Source organism: Orcinus orca, chromosome 4 (assembly GCF_937001465.1).
Source record: "Orcinus orca chromosome 4, mOrcOrc1.1, whole genome shotgun sequence".
NCBI classification, from domain to species: domain Eukaryota; kingdom Metazoa; phylum Chordata; class Mammalia; order Artiodactyla; family Delphinidae; genus Orcinus; species Orcinus orca.
The window spans coordinates 120,185,401-120,199,005 of NC_064562.1; the positions used below are offsets into that span (position 1 = coordinate 120,185,401).

Below are 13,605 nucleotides of genomic sequence, written 5' to 3' on the forward strand. Positions count from 1 at the left end.
ATTACATTCTACCTGCAACTGTTTTTTGACAGCAGTGTCAATCACAGGACTTCCAACACCCACAATCCATTGTAAGGGATACCGGCCAGCCCACAGACAAATCTTGTTCAATTTGACTCACTGGCACTACACTCGTTTCCTATTCGTCCCAGCTGAGTAGTCAAAGGGTGGACCCCAACACAAGAACAGCCAATCTATATATTGACCAGCAATTTATTTAGATTGAGATCTGGTATATAAAGATGAAGTGGGCCATGGTCTTTGGAATCTGAATAGGCAAACATGGAGAGCTTCAGTCAGCAAATGTGAACAGTCTATATAAAGAGAGAGAGAATGAAGTAAGTGGAGGTCATGTGGGATCATGACGAGGCCAAGTTACAGGGGGGAATTTATACTTGGAGATACTTGAAATTCCACCAGAAGGAGATGCTTAGAACCAGCAGATTGCCAGAGCTCCCTACATTCCTGATATCTCCCTTGACCCATTCTAGTACCAGTCAATAAACCCTCTGTATCTCATGGTGACCTAGATGAGAAACTGTCTTTACAACTGGAAAAAAAAAAGTTATATATGAATGAGAAACACTTAAATACATCCTTCAACTAAATGCTTGTGAGAAAATATATAATTCTATGTGGAAATAAATCACAAAATAAAATATCAAAATAAACATGTACATTTTTAAATTTAATGCATAGCAAAAATATAAATAAAATTTAAGGGCATAAAAATTGAGTATGAATATTTACTAAAATCATATCACAAAAAAGGTAAATAACTTCCCTGTGTAAAGAGAACATACATATGGATAAGAAAAATACTAATGCTGCAATGAGATAATATGAAAAGATAATGGACTAATAGTTCATAAAGATATAGAAAAAGCTGACTAGCATATGAAAATATGCTTTAACCTCACTAATAAGGAGATGAGAAATAAGTCAATTAGGAAATATTTTTACTTATAAAATTATCAAATATTTATCAAATGTTAATAATATGCTAATAGTGGTTTGGTGAGAAATGTTATCTTAACACACTCCCAATGCATTTGTGAATTGAGAGAATCATTCTGGAAAACCATTAGGCAGCACACAGCTAAAGTCTTCAAAATGTTTTTTCACACTGACCCAGTAATACATGATTAGAAATGTAAACATAGATTTATATCAATATTATGTTAGCATTTATCATACTTTAGTTTACTTGTTTGTGTTTATAGGCTATCCTCCTCATTTATTCACTTTGGTACCTCCAAAGCCCAGCACAGTGCCTGGCATAAGGTACCTGACACATAAAATGCATTTGCTAACAATTTGTTGAAAGAACAAATAAAGAGGAGGGAAGACAGTTGCCACAGTACTATTTGAAACAATAAAGAATTAGGAAAAAATAGTATCCTATGAATGGTTCAATAATTTATAGTACACAAAATATATAAGCATCAAAATTATGTTTTATGAAGTTCTTAATACAAGAAATTATTTAAAAGTAAAGGGCAATGAAAAAGTAAAATATAGCACTTTATGTATCGTATGCTCTCAACTATGCTAAAATGTGCATGTTTATATGAAGAGGAATAGAAATGTACTAATATATAAATACTGGTCAAATTTTGGTCAAATATTATAAATAATGGTCAAATATAGGTGAGAGTCTTCTGGATGACTTTTACTTTCTTCTTTATGCTTCTCAGTATTTTCCAGTTTTTTATACTATTATATATTACTTTCTTAATTAGAACATAGCTATAAAATTTATTTTTAAACTGCCTGTAAGGCAGTGCCAGCCCTATTCAACCAATTTAACAGAATGTTCACACTGGTACTTTTTCTGTGAATATTTGGTGAGTGCTAATTAGTGACGATGGTCATTAAATATTTTTGGGGGGGGTATGTTCAAAATGACAGACTTTAAAATTGCAGGGACTTTCAGCACAGCTTAAAGGGCAGAGAAGACATTATCAGGTGATACTTCAGAGCAGCTTTAAGACTAGTGTAGGAATAAAGGGTTAAAATGGCTTTTTTATGTATTAAGATAGATTATGTAGAATACATGACAAAGTGTAGCACACAGCATACATTTAACACATATCAGTCCTGTTTCCTTATTTGCCCTCTTGCTAATCAATTTAGTTCCAGCTTGATCCAGGACTCTCACTGGTCTCATTGACCTCCTCCCCATACCTCCCACCCTTTTATCTCCCAGATACCAAGTCTCGCACAAAGATATGTATATAAGGCAGTGCCACATCTATTCAACCAATTTAACAGAATGCTCAGAATTGTACTCTTTCTGTGACTTATTGATTATGCTAATTGATAATGATATTAAAATGGCCTTTTCTTGGTATGTATGTCAGTATGCTCAAAATGAGAGACAAAAATATTCCACGGACTTTCAGCACAGAGGGATATAATATATCCCTCCAGAACCGGGCACTGGAAACTCTGGAAGACAATTGATTAGAATCATGGTGCTCAGATTTGGATTGCGGATATTATCTTTCAACATGGTACCTCTGTAGGAACCTGACGTTTCCCTTACCATTATGTGTGTGTCCTTTTGCAAATTAGCTGCTACCCATAGTGTTCAGCTTTTCAGCTATGTAGGTGTGATACCTCACTCCAACTATCCCACCCCTGTATATTTGACTACATTTCTTCTGCATAATCTGTTACTTTGTTTCCAAGGCATCTAACTTCATCTACTCACAGATTTATACTTAGTTGAATGTACCATTGCTTTTATCCTGTTGTGTGTCAGATATTCCATGTGAATGTCTATAAATAATCTCTGTTCGATAGACTTCTTTTAGAAAGAAAATGTCTTATTTCTTCCTAATGCATTAATGGAAAAAATAATCATGATTAATGACACAGATGTCCCAAATATTCAACATGTCAGTGGTATCTGATGCCATCTGTGTCTATTCACCCAACTTAAAGCATGTAACCATGACCAGTTGCCTTACCTTCATCATTCTAGATTGCACCCTTAATTGAAATTCAGTACAAAATGACAGTTGTTTTATCAATATGGGAAAAAACACAAATAAGCACTTGAATACTATTCATCATGGATGACATTGTCATCATGCCACCTCTATCTACTTCCCATTCTGTCTGCCCATCCACGAACAAGTGACTGTTCGTGTTGTCACTTGTATACATTTGCACTGTTTAGCGTACCAAATTTCTTTCCTTCTTACAATATTTCAGCTATGATATATTGTCTTCTTGGTAAATGGTAAGTGTTATTATTTTGAAATCGTGATAAAAGTCTACAAATTTCTTCTCCGGGCTTTGTGTACAGCATAGCCTTTATCCTTTTGTTTCTCTCTCTCTGAGTTCCCTCCATTCCCTTCCATTACCACATCTTTTATTACCTGGCTTGAGAAGTTGAAGTGACATCACTGAGATCCTAGGCTTAGAAGAAATGGCAGTACCCATTGCATACTTCTTCATTAGTACAAAGAAGAAGGGTATATGTGCCCCTAGAGGAAGGCCATCATCACCAACTCACAGACCACTTCAATTCCTTAACCCTAATCCTGTAACCCCAGTTAATTATATCCCAAATGCTTGCCATTGTTCAAAATAAAGATACTCCAAAGGGAGTGTATAGACAAGGGAGAAATGCCTATGTAGCCAAGAAGGAGGGAAAAATCCTCCTAGAGTCCTATCATCAAGAGCTTCCTGTCTATCAAGAGTGGTAGGTGTCACTGCCAGAATCCCTCACATACAAAGGAAACTTCCACATGTAGTTGGATCATCACATATGCAATATATCCTACTAGGAAAATTGTAAAGCATGGTTCATGAGTATCCACAACATAAAACTCCTACTTAGTCAAAGCTTAAATAACCCATCAATAGGCATATTCGGCTCTCCCTGAAGCATTTCTCAGCTATTGTTATGACTCCTTGAGCATGAGAAGAATTGTTTCCTCTAGGTTGAGTTCTGGGAGGGTTAAGTATCTATCCACTGATTGATTGTGGCTTATATCAGAAGACTGAACTTTTGGTAGATTATATTCAAGTAGACACTGCCTGCTGAAAATTTAACAGCCAAGCAATAGATTGGTCTGTGGTCAAGGCCTTAGAAAAGTGAGTGGTGGCCTTGTAGAGATGCAAGCCACTTAATCAATAAATAAATCTCCAGAAAGCCAAACAGGAGACAGCTGGCACCTTGACATTCTATTTTGATAGTAGTTTCATTAAATTTTGGAAAATGCATACTTGACTTAAGCATTAGTTGTTGAGAGTTGGATGAAAGAGTCAAACACACTATGTTTGCTGTGTGCTAAAAAAGTATGTCTGGTGAAATACCTGATTCTGTAATAATAACCACAGTGTACACCCAGATGTGAAAATGAGTAGTTAGGTTTATAGGTTAATGATAAATATGTGCAGAGAAATTAGGAGCTTAGTTAGATACTCAGCCCACACATCATTTTCTTTTAACTAACAGGGCACTTGTTGAAACTCCTGCAAGCATGTTTCCTTGAGTTGCTATTGAAAATAATTTGGTTCATTTTCTAATTTACTTTTCTCACAAGTCAAAGGAAATTTACCTTGCTAAGGAAATCATAGTTACCATGCTAAAAAAATACAATGTACAGGATAAACTGAATAATCACCTATTCTTTAGTAAAGGAGAGAGCTTTACTAAATAGGATGGAACCAATGTACTTTTCAACCAAACATTATATTTATAATATTAAGAATATGAATATGCATGAAATCTATAGGTAGCTAAAGATTGTCCACAGTTGCTAATATGTGTTGACAGGACTATAATTTGCTATTCCTTGACAAGAGTTAGGGGTAGTCATGAAGTACAAACTGTGGGTTGGCTACTTAATATGTTGTACAAAGAAAAATAGAAAGCAGAACAATCTCATTGATGAAAAAGCATAGATTAAACGTATTTAGTCCTTAGAAATGAGCTAGTTCTCAAAAACACTTTAAAAAACTGAAAATAGAGCTAATTCTAATTATTCATATGAATGAAGAAGAATTAATAGTTAAGGTAAATTGTAACAGTTAGTAGATATGCATAATTATGTATGTCTTGTATTGACTTCTATATGCTCTTATGAATGCAGACAAGAACATGCAGGGTTCATTTCTCTTGCTAAAGAACGTTGATTACGTAGTTACTGGTATTTTTAAATTATCTCACTTTCATATTAAAAATCAGTGTATTTTTCCTTTTTATCATAAAAATAACACATACAAGTGAAAATAGTTAGAATATATATATACAATATGAGTACAGTTGTTTATCATCATGCTAAAATCTTATTTTTGCACCAGGATCTCTTAGAATGAGAATATTCCTGAGTTACATAAGGGTTAAAAGATGGAAATACTCTTAACAAATCTTCCCCCCCCCCTTTCTCTCTGAAGTAATCAGAAAACTTATCACCTGTCAAAATAAACATGTAAGGTTAGAAAGGATGGCATTGACAAGTGGTATACCTTTCTTTTTCTGGACTGAACAACTTTAAAGACATACTTAAATTCTTGGCCATTATTCAATTCACCTTGGTACTGACTTATTCTCATATAAAAGGACCTACTTGACAGGTGCACAATTGTGTAAAAACATTAAAACTGCTACTACCACGAATAGCTAATATTTGAAAATGTAGCCCATGTCACGTACTGTGCTACGTACTCTACATATGTCTTGTTTACTTAGTCAAACACACTATGAGGCGGCACTCTTATTATCCCCAATTTGTATATGAAAATATTTAAAATATAGAGTCTAAATAACTATTGCAATGTTACTCGACAGAATCTAGTTAGAATCTAGTCTTGGAAATTCACACAGTCCAAGGGACTCCAGGATCACACTTTCAACTACTGTGCTATCATGTGGTAGATAAAATATGCTGCAGATACAATATTTAAATATAAATAAGCATTCACTTAAGGAATAAGCTGCACTGAAGTTGTTTTCGGATATGATGAAATTAAGAATGATGAGACCTAGGACTTCCCTGGTGGTCCAGTGGTTAAGACTCTGCACTTCCACTGCAGGGAGCACAGGTTCAATCCCTGGTCGGGGAACTAGGATCCCACATGCTGCGCAGCAAGGCCAAAAAAAAAAAAAAAAGGAATAATGAGACCTCAAATCATGGAATCTTAGAGTATTAGGGGCTGGAGAGGTAACCAAGACCAACAAAGTTTTACTGATCCTCTGTCATGGGTCAGACATTGTCCTAGGAGTGGTAGTGATTAAAACAAAGTTCTGCTCTCATGAATCTAATACTGTAGTTAGGAGACAAGTAAGTAGAATGGATGATTTCAGGGAGTGATCATGGTTATGGGGAAAAGTAAAATAAAGATAAATTACAACGACAAGGGAGAGTTCCTTTGGCTTGAGTAAGGTCTCTGTTAGAAGGTGACATTTAAGTTGATGCTAAATAACAATCAGGAGTCAGCAGTGGGAGCATTAGGGGCCACAGCCAGCGCAAAGGTCTGAAATTGGGAAGGAGTCTGGCATATTACTAGAGAAGAATAATGGCCAGTATGGCGGAAACAACAGGGAAGAAGAGGGCAAAAGGTAGTAGGCAGGGACTGTGTCATTTAGGGCCTTGGAGGCAATGGAAAAGAACTTGAATTGTATACTTTCATACTAAGTAAGAAGATACTAGAATGGGTTTAGGCAGAAAATGCACAACATGATTTTGTTTTTAAAAATCTCTCTCTGGGGCTCCCCTGGTGGCGCAGTGGTTGAGAGTCCGCCTGCGGATGCAGGGGACACGGGTTCGTGCCCCGGTCTGGGAAGATCCCACACACCGCGGAGCTGCTGGGCCCATGAGCCATGCCGCTGAGCCTGCGCATCCGGAGCCTGTGCTCCGCAGCGGGAAAGGCCACAGCAGCGAGAGGCCCGCATACCGCAAAAAAAAAAAAAAAAAATCTCTCTCTGGCTGCTCTTTAGAGGGTGGATTAGAGTGACAAAAAGAGTAGAAGCAGAAAGACCAGACCAGGAAGTTTACTGATGCAGTTGGTGTGAGTGATGGTGGTGTCTTGGCCTGGGGAAGGGAAGTGGAAAGAGCAGAATATGCGGTAAAAGTTGAGTCAATAGGATTTACTTCCTTAAATTGAGTTACGAGGGTCTCCACATAATCTTCACCCACTGACTCGGTCTGGACCTCTAAGGAAATGCAGAATAAATTTAATCCCTTCAAGTATGGAAAAGCAGTACACATGACCTTCCTGAAATCTCCTTTCCGTATTGAAGAGCCCTCCAACTATCTTCTGATATCTTTTTAATACTCCTGAGTAACCTGAACACCTTCTACTGGTTACTTCGTGTTTGACAATGTCCCCTTTTAAAAGTGGTGCCAGCACTGACTGAAGCACTTCTTTTGGGTGTTCCCTGATCACTGTAGAGGACAGTAAGGCTACTCCCTCCCGATGTACTGCATTTCTTTTAACAGGTCCTAATGCGCATGAATTGCATGCATAGTGAAGAAAAGAGGTGAGGGATATAGCTTGAAGGGTCAGAACCAGGACCATCACTTGTCATCCTGTTGTTGCAGAATACCTGTGAAAGTGATTCCCGTAGGTAAAGGGAACAGAGCTGGGGAGATGATGGTTTTCTCAGCAGATGATCATCTTACGAGAAGGTGCTAAACTGATAATTAAATGAAGCTGATGTTAAAAAGATCTGCTGGTGTGGGGTACAGTGAGGAGAGCAGATAGGATAGGAAAGAGAGCAAAGCAAGGTTAATCATGAGAAAGCATTCTGAGGTTTTCTATTCAAGGAATAGGGTGAGTGAAGTGGAAATTTCAGGTGAACAGAGAACAATGTTTTTAAGTTGGAAGCAATGGTAAACATGATTTTTGGAGTAAAGTTCTCTGGGCTCTTTAACGACCTTAATTGGTTTGACTCCTTGTTTTGCATCAGTCACAAATAATATAAGGTGAACCAAATTTTAATCAATCACTACAAAGGAGGTGTCTTAACTCTGTTTCAGCTAACTTGTTTCCTTATCAGTTCTTTCTGTACCAGGGTGCCACAGGACATGCAATAAGTCTATTAACTTTGCAGCCGTCTTAGAATGTGAGAATTTGTGCCACATTAGAACTGTCTCCCAAATGCCAGATCTGATTTTCCACCTTTGTTACATTTCGTTTTTGTTATTCCATGCAGAATATTGTCCTGTTCTGTGAATGAGCATCTGAAATTAGGGGAACACCATGAGATGGTGGAGAGGGACATTTTGAAGAGGAAATTAACTTAATCCTTAAGAGGAAATGTGCCATATTCAATGAATGAAAATACGTCATTTCATTTATCCTCCTCATTCAGGAAGGGGGACATTATGCACATAATTCTCTTCTCAGTAAGAAAAGGGATGAGAAGGAAAAATAAAATCATAACAGTTAATATTAAACTCTCGTATTTCTTATAATTCATGTTGAGAATGTTGAGTTGGAGGTAGAAATAAATAGGAAGGCCACGAACAGGGCTCCCAAAACAGTCCTCTTTTGAGACCAAATAATCCTTTTGATATTCACAATCTAGATTATAGAATACAATCCAAAACCAAAAGACATATCACTAACAAGAACCAAACAACAGCAGAATCTCATTTTTAAAATGTTTTCTAGGATTACTAACGATTTTACAGAAATTAATGCATTCATTTTTACAGCTTCCTGAAGAGTAAATTTAAAGAAAAAAGAATAGTTATAAAGGTTAGCATCTATTACGAGCTTACTACATGCTAACCTCTGTGCCTAGTGAATTGCCCTGATGCCTTACAGACCACCGTAATCCATCCTTAATCCACCACTTAATCTACCGTAATCAGACCTAAAGAGGCAATATTTCAAAACATTTATATAAAAAAAATCTAAATTCCTTGATAGTATACCCACATACCACATTTCATTGGACTTCCTGAATAACCAATGCATCTATTTGTTAAATTCTACAGCTTTACCATGCCACATCAATTCAATGTCTGTAAGGAGACTTTATTATTGGCTAAAGCTTTACAGATGTTAAAGGGTAAAACCAGGCTCTTATATAAGGGAAAAAAAAACATTGAGTTTAATGTAGTTAAATATTCAAAGTATTTTTGGCAAAGCTCTGCCCCAAAGGTTAAGAGTACTATCATACAGATTGGAAACTAGTTGAGATTTACAAAATAAAGAGTAGTTAAAGACTTTTGTTGGGACTTCCCTGGTGGTCCAATGCAGGGGGTGTGGGTTCCATCAATCCCTGGTGGGGGAACTAAGATCCTGCATGCATGCCGCATGGAGCAGCCAAAAATATAAATAAATAAAATAAAAATAAAGACTTTTGTTATTTAACCTGAACTCGGACAATTTTTATTTAACCTTTTATAAATTAACTGGAGGGAGCTCATGAGTTACAGATAACACTAAGCTCTTCTAGTTAGTGATGAAAGAAACAGATGGAAGTGTGTTGTAGCAAGATAATGTGAGACTGTGAGATGGCGTAAAAATGGTAGCCAAGCTCCTATGGGAGCAATTGCAAAGCAATGCATTAGCCATCAGTTACATCCATTTAAAAATACTAGACCTGAGTATATGTGCAGAATATTCAAGACATTGGAACATGGTTAAAAAAGTAAAATCAAAGAGCAAATATTATTTTACCCATTTATAAAGTAAGACTTATCCTTTACTGAAATGGTATACAAGGCAATAAGTAACTATTGTTCTACTGAAAATAAAGTCAGTGTGTTACTTGGAAGTAGGATATGTGGTTTCCAGTCCTGGCTCAATTGCTTATTCTTTTACTCAATAAATCATTCATTTAGTCATTCATTCAAAGCAAGATTTATTAAGTATTTATTATGAGTCAGATACTCTGCTGGGTATAAGGAAGTGATGTGTAGATGATGAAATTACATTCCCTAAATTGAAAGATCTCATAATCTAATAGGGGAGATACACAAAATAGCAAACAATTATAGTGATATATTAAGTGATAAAACATAAATTTATGGAGCAAAAGTAATGTACAAGATGAAATTATTTCAGATGAGGGTAGGAAAGGTTTTGCTAGTAGTTCGGTGTGGTCAAAATTTAAGGTGGAAGCAGACTGGAATAGTCTCGATAAAACTGACATAAAGCAGGGAAGAACTGGATTATGAACAACCTACTGTGCTAGGCTAAAGTGTTTGCTTATTCTAACAACAGTAAGGCAAGCAAAAATCAGAAAAATTTAAGGAGAGATGGGTGAAAGGCAATTGTTAAATTTATGTTTCAAATAGATCAATAATGTTATGGAGACTAAATTGGATGAAATTGAAGTCTGGGGACAGGAACTATTAGGATACTACTGAAAAATCAGGGTAAGAAATAAGAAAGACTGTTTATGGTGATGAAGAGAAAATTGGTGGATTTGATGACCTATTGGAATGGGAGATAAGTAAGGAAGGAGTCAAGGATGAACCACATATTTCTGGATTGGGCAACTGGGTAGATAATGAAAATAATACTCATCAAAATAAGAAGAGTAGATTTGTTATAAATAATTTGGAGACCTATTAAATTTGAAGAGCATTTGTGACTTCCAAGAAAAGAAGTGCAATAAATATTTGAGTGTACACAAAAGCCTGGACAAAAAATAGGTATCTATCCTGCAGAGATACAGTTCTCAAAATGTATATGATAGTTGTAGCCAGGGGTCTGCATAAGAATGAGAATAGAAGATTGTCTGGTGATGGAACCTTGAGAGTCCTCAACACTCTACCAACAATAGCACCATAATATAGATACAAATGTGTTTATACACACATTTTTCAATTCCACATTGGAAATTCATACAAAGTATGTTCTCAGATCATTATGGAACTAAAGAAGCAGTCAATAACAGAAAGATACATAGAAAATTCTAAAGTATTTGGAAATTAAACAATATAATTCTATGTAGCACATGGGTCAAAGAAGAAATCTCAAGAGAAATTAGAATATATTTTGAACTGACTGAAAATGAAAACACAACATAGCAAAATTTGCAGGATGCAGCTAAAACAATACTTACAGGGAACTTTATAGTATTAAATGCTATATTAGAAAAGTAGAAAGTTCTCAGTCAGTAATCTAGGTTTCCACTTTAAGAAAGTAGAAAAAAGAGGAGCATGCTAACCACAAATTAAGCAGAAGGAAGTAAATATTAAAGTTAATAGCAGAAATCAATGAAATTAAAAAAATAGAAAAAAGAACAATGAAAACAAAAATTAATACTGTAAAAATCAATAAAACTGATAAACCTGTAACCAGACTTTTAAAGGGAAAAAAGAGAGAGAAAATAAAAATTACAAATATCAGAAGTAAAGAGGTGATATTATTATAGACTCCATAGACCTTAAAAGAGAATACTAGAAAAATCTATATGCACACATTCAAAAACATAGATAAAATAGGCCAATTTCTATAAGACACCAACTATCAAAACTCACTTGAGAAGAAATAGATAACCTTTTCTACTGAAGTTTAAAATCTTAAGAAAAAGAAAAGAGCAAGATCCAGAACATGCTTTCACCACTGAATTCTACTAAACATTTAAGGACAAATAATTACAATTCTGTACAATCTCTTCCAGAAAATAGGAGATAACAACTCACAACTCATTTTGTGAGGCACGCATACCCTAATTCCTGAACCAAACAGGCATAACAGGAAAAGAAGACTGTAGACCAATAAACCTTATAAATACAGGCATTAGCAAATTAAATCCACTAATATATAAAAAGGATAATATATCATGGCCAAGTAGGTGCTTTTTCCAGGAATGTAAACCTGGTACAATAGTTAAAAATCAAACACCATAATTCACTGTATTAAGAGACTAAAGGAAAAAATACATATGATCATCTTTATACATGGAGAAAAAGGTTTTAATAAATTTCAACATCCATTTGTGATAAAAGTCTCAGCTAACTAGGAATAGAGGGAACATTCTTAACCTGAAAAAGGCTATCTCAAAAAAAAAAAAGTTACCATGATACATATGAAAAACAATGTATTCTTCTTAAGATCTGGAACAAGGTAAGGATGTCTTCTCTCATCACGCCTATTCAATGACACACTGGAAGTCTTAGCCAGTACAAAAAGGTAAGGAAAAGAAACAAAAGATATCCAGCCTGAAAAGATGAAATAAAATCTGTCTCTTTTTGTAGATAACTTCTCAAAGAATCTATACAAAAGCTCCTAGTAAATGAGCTTAGAAAAACTGCAGGACACAAGTTCAATATACAAAAATCAACTTTATTTCTGTATGCTTGCAATGAATTTGAAATTTTTCAAAATACCATTTACAGTAGCACTGAAAAAATAAAATTTTAGATAGAAATCTAAAAACAATCTCAAGTTCTGTATGATAAAAATTATAAACACTGATGAAAGAAATCATAGACCTAAGTAAGTGGAGAAATATACTGTATTCATGTGTTAGAATACTGAATACTATTCTATTTAATTTAATCCACAGACTTAATACAATACAAATGAAAACTGTAGTAGACTTTTTGTAGATACCAACAAGTTGATTCTAAAGAAACTAAAATAGCTAAACAATTCTGGAAAAGAAGAACTAAATTCTGGGAATCACACTGTCCAATTTCAGGACTTACTATAAAGTTACATTAATCAAGAAAGTATGGTATTGATGAAGGATAGTCATATAAATCAATGGAACAAAATAGAGAGCCCAGAAATAGGCCCTCACAAATAGTTAATTGATTTGTGACAAATATGTAAAGGCAATTCAATTGAGAAAGATTAGTCTTTTCAATAAATGGTGCTAGAATAATTGGATATCAACAGGAAATCCATACCTCACATCTTACACAAAAGTTAATGCAAAACATATCATTGGCCTAAATGTAAATATAAAACTTTAAAACTTCTGAAAGAAAATATAAGAGAAGATCTGAATGACCTTGGTTTTGTTGATAGAGCTTTTAGATATGCCACTAATAGCACAGTTTGTAAATGAGAATATTGATAAATTGAGTTTTATCTAATTAAAATCTTTCGCTCTGCTAAATATACTGTTAAAAGAATGAAAGGGAGAGAACATTTGCAAATCACATTTCTGATAAAGAACTTGTGTTTATACTATAAAACAAATTCTCCAAACACAACAGTAATAAAACAAACAGCCCAGTAAAACAAATTGGCAAAAGATCTGAACAGACACCTCACCAAAGAGAGTATGTGAATGGCAAATAAGCAGTTAATTAAGGAAATGCAAATTAAAACTATGTGATACCACCCATTCTTATTAAAAAGGAAAATAGCACTACCAAGTTCCAACAAAGATGTATAACAACTGGAGTGCTCCTACATTGCTGGTGGAAATTTAAAATGTACTATCACTTTAAAAGACAGTGTGGCAATTTTCTTATAAAGTTAAACATATATATACCATATGACCCAGCAATCTCACTTCTAGGTATTAACTTAAAAGAAATAGAAACTGTTTCACACAAAAACCTGTATATAGATATTTTTAGCAGCTTTTTGCATTATAGCAGCTTTTGAAAGACATAATCATCCATATATCTTTCAAATGGCAAATGGATAAACAAAATGTGG

The 13,605-nt window shown here is 34.9% G+C and overlaps 1 long non-coding RNA gene across 2 annotated transcripts in view; it reads right to left on the reverse strand.

The window, feature by feature from the left end:
* Positions 1-251: 251 nt before the first annotated feature.
* LOC125964318 (uncharacterized) overlaps positions 252-13,605 on the reverse strand; it is a 34,924-nt gene continuing 21,570 nt past the window's right edge. For both annotated transcript variants that reach the window (XR_007477240.1, XR_007477239.1), the window contains one exon: positions 252-314. This is a non-coding gene — a long non-coding RNA (uncharacterized LOC125964318). The remainder of the gene's footprint in view (positions 315-13,605) is intronic.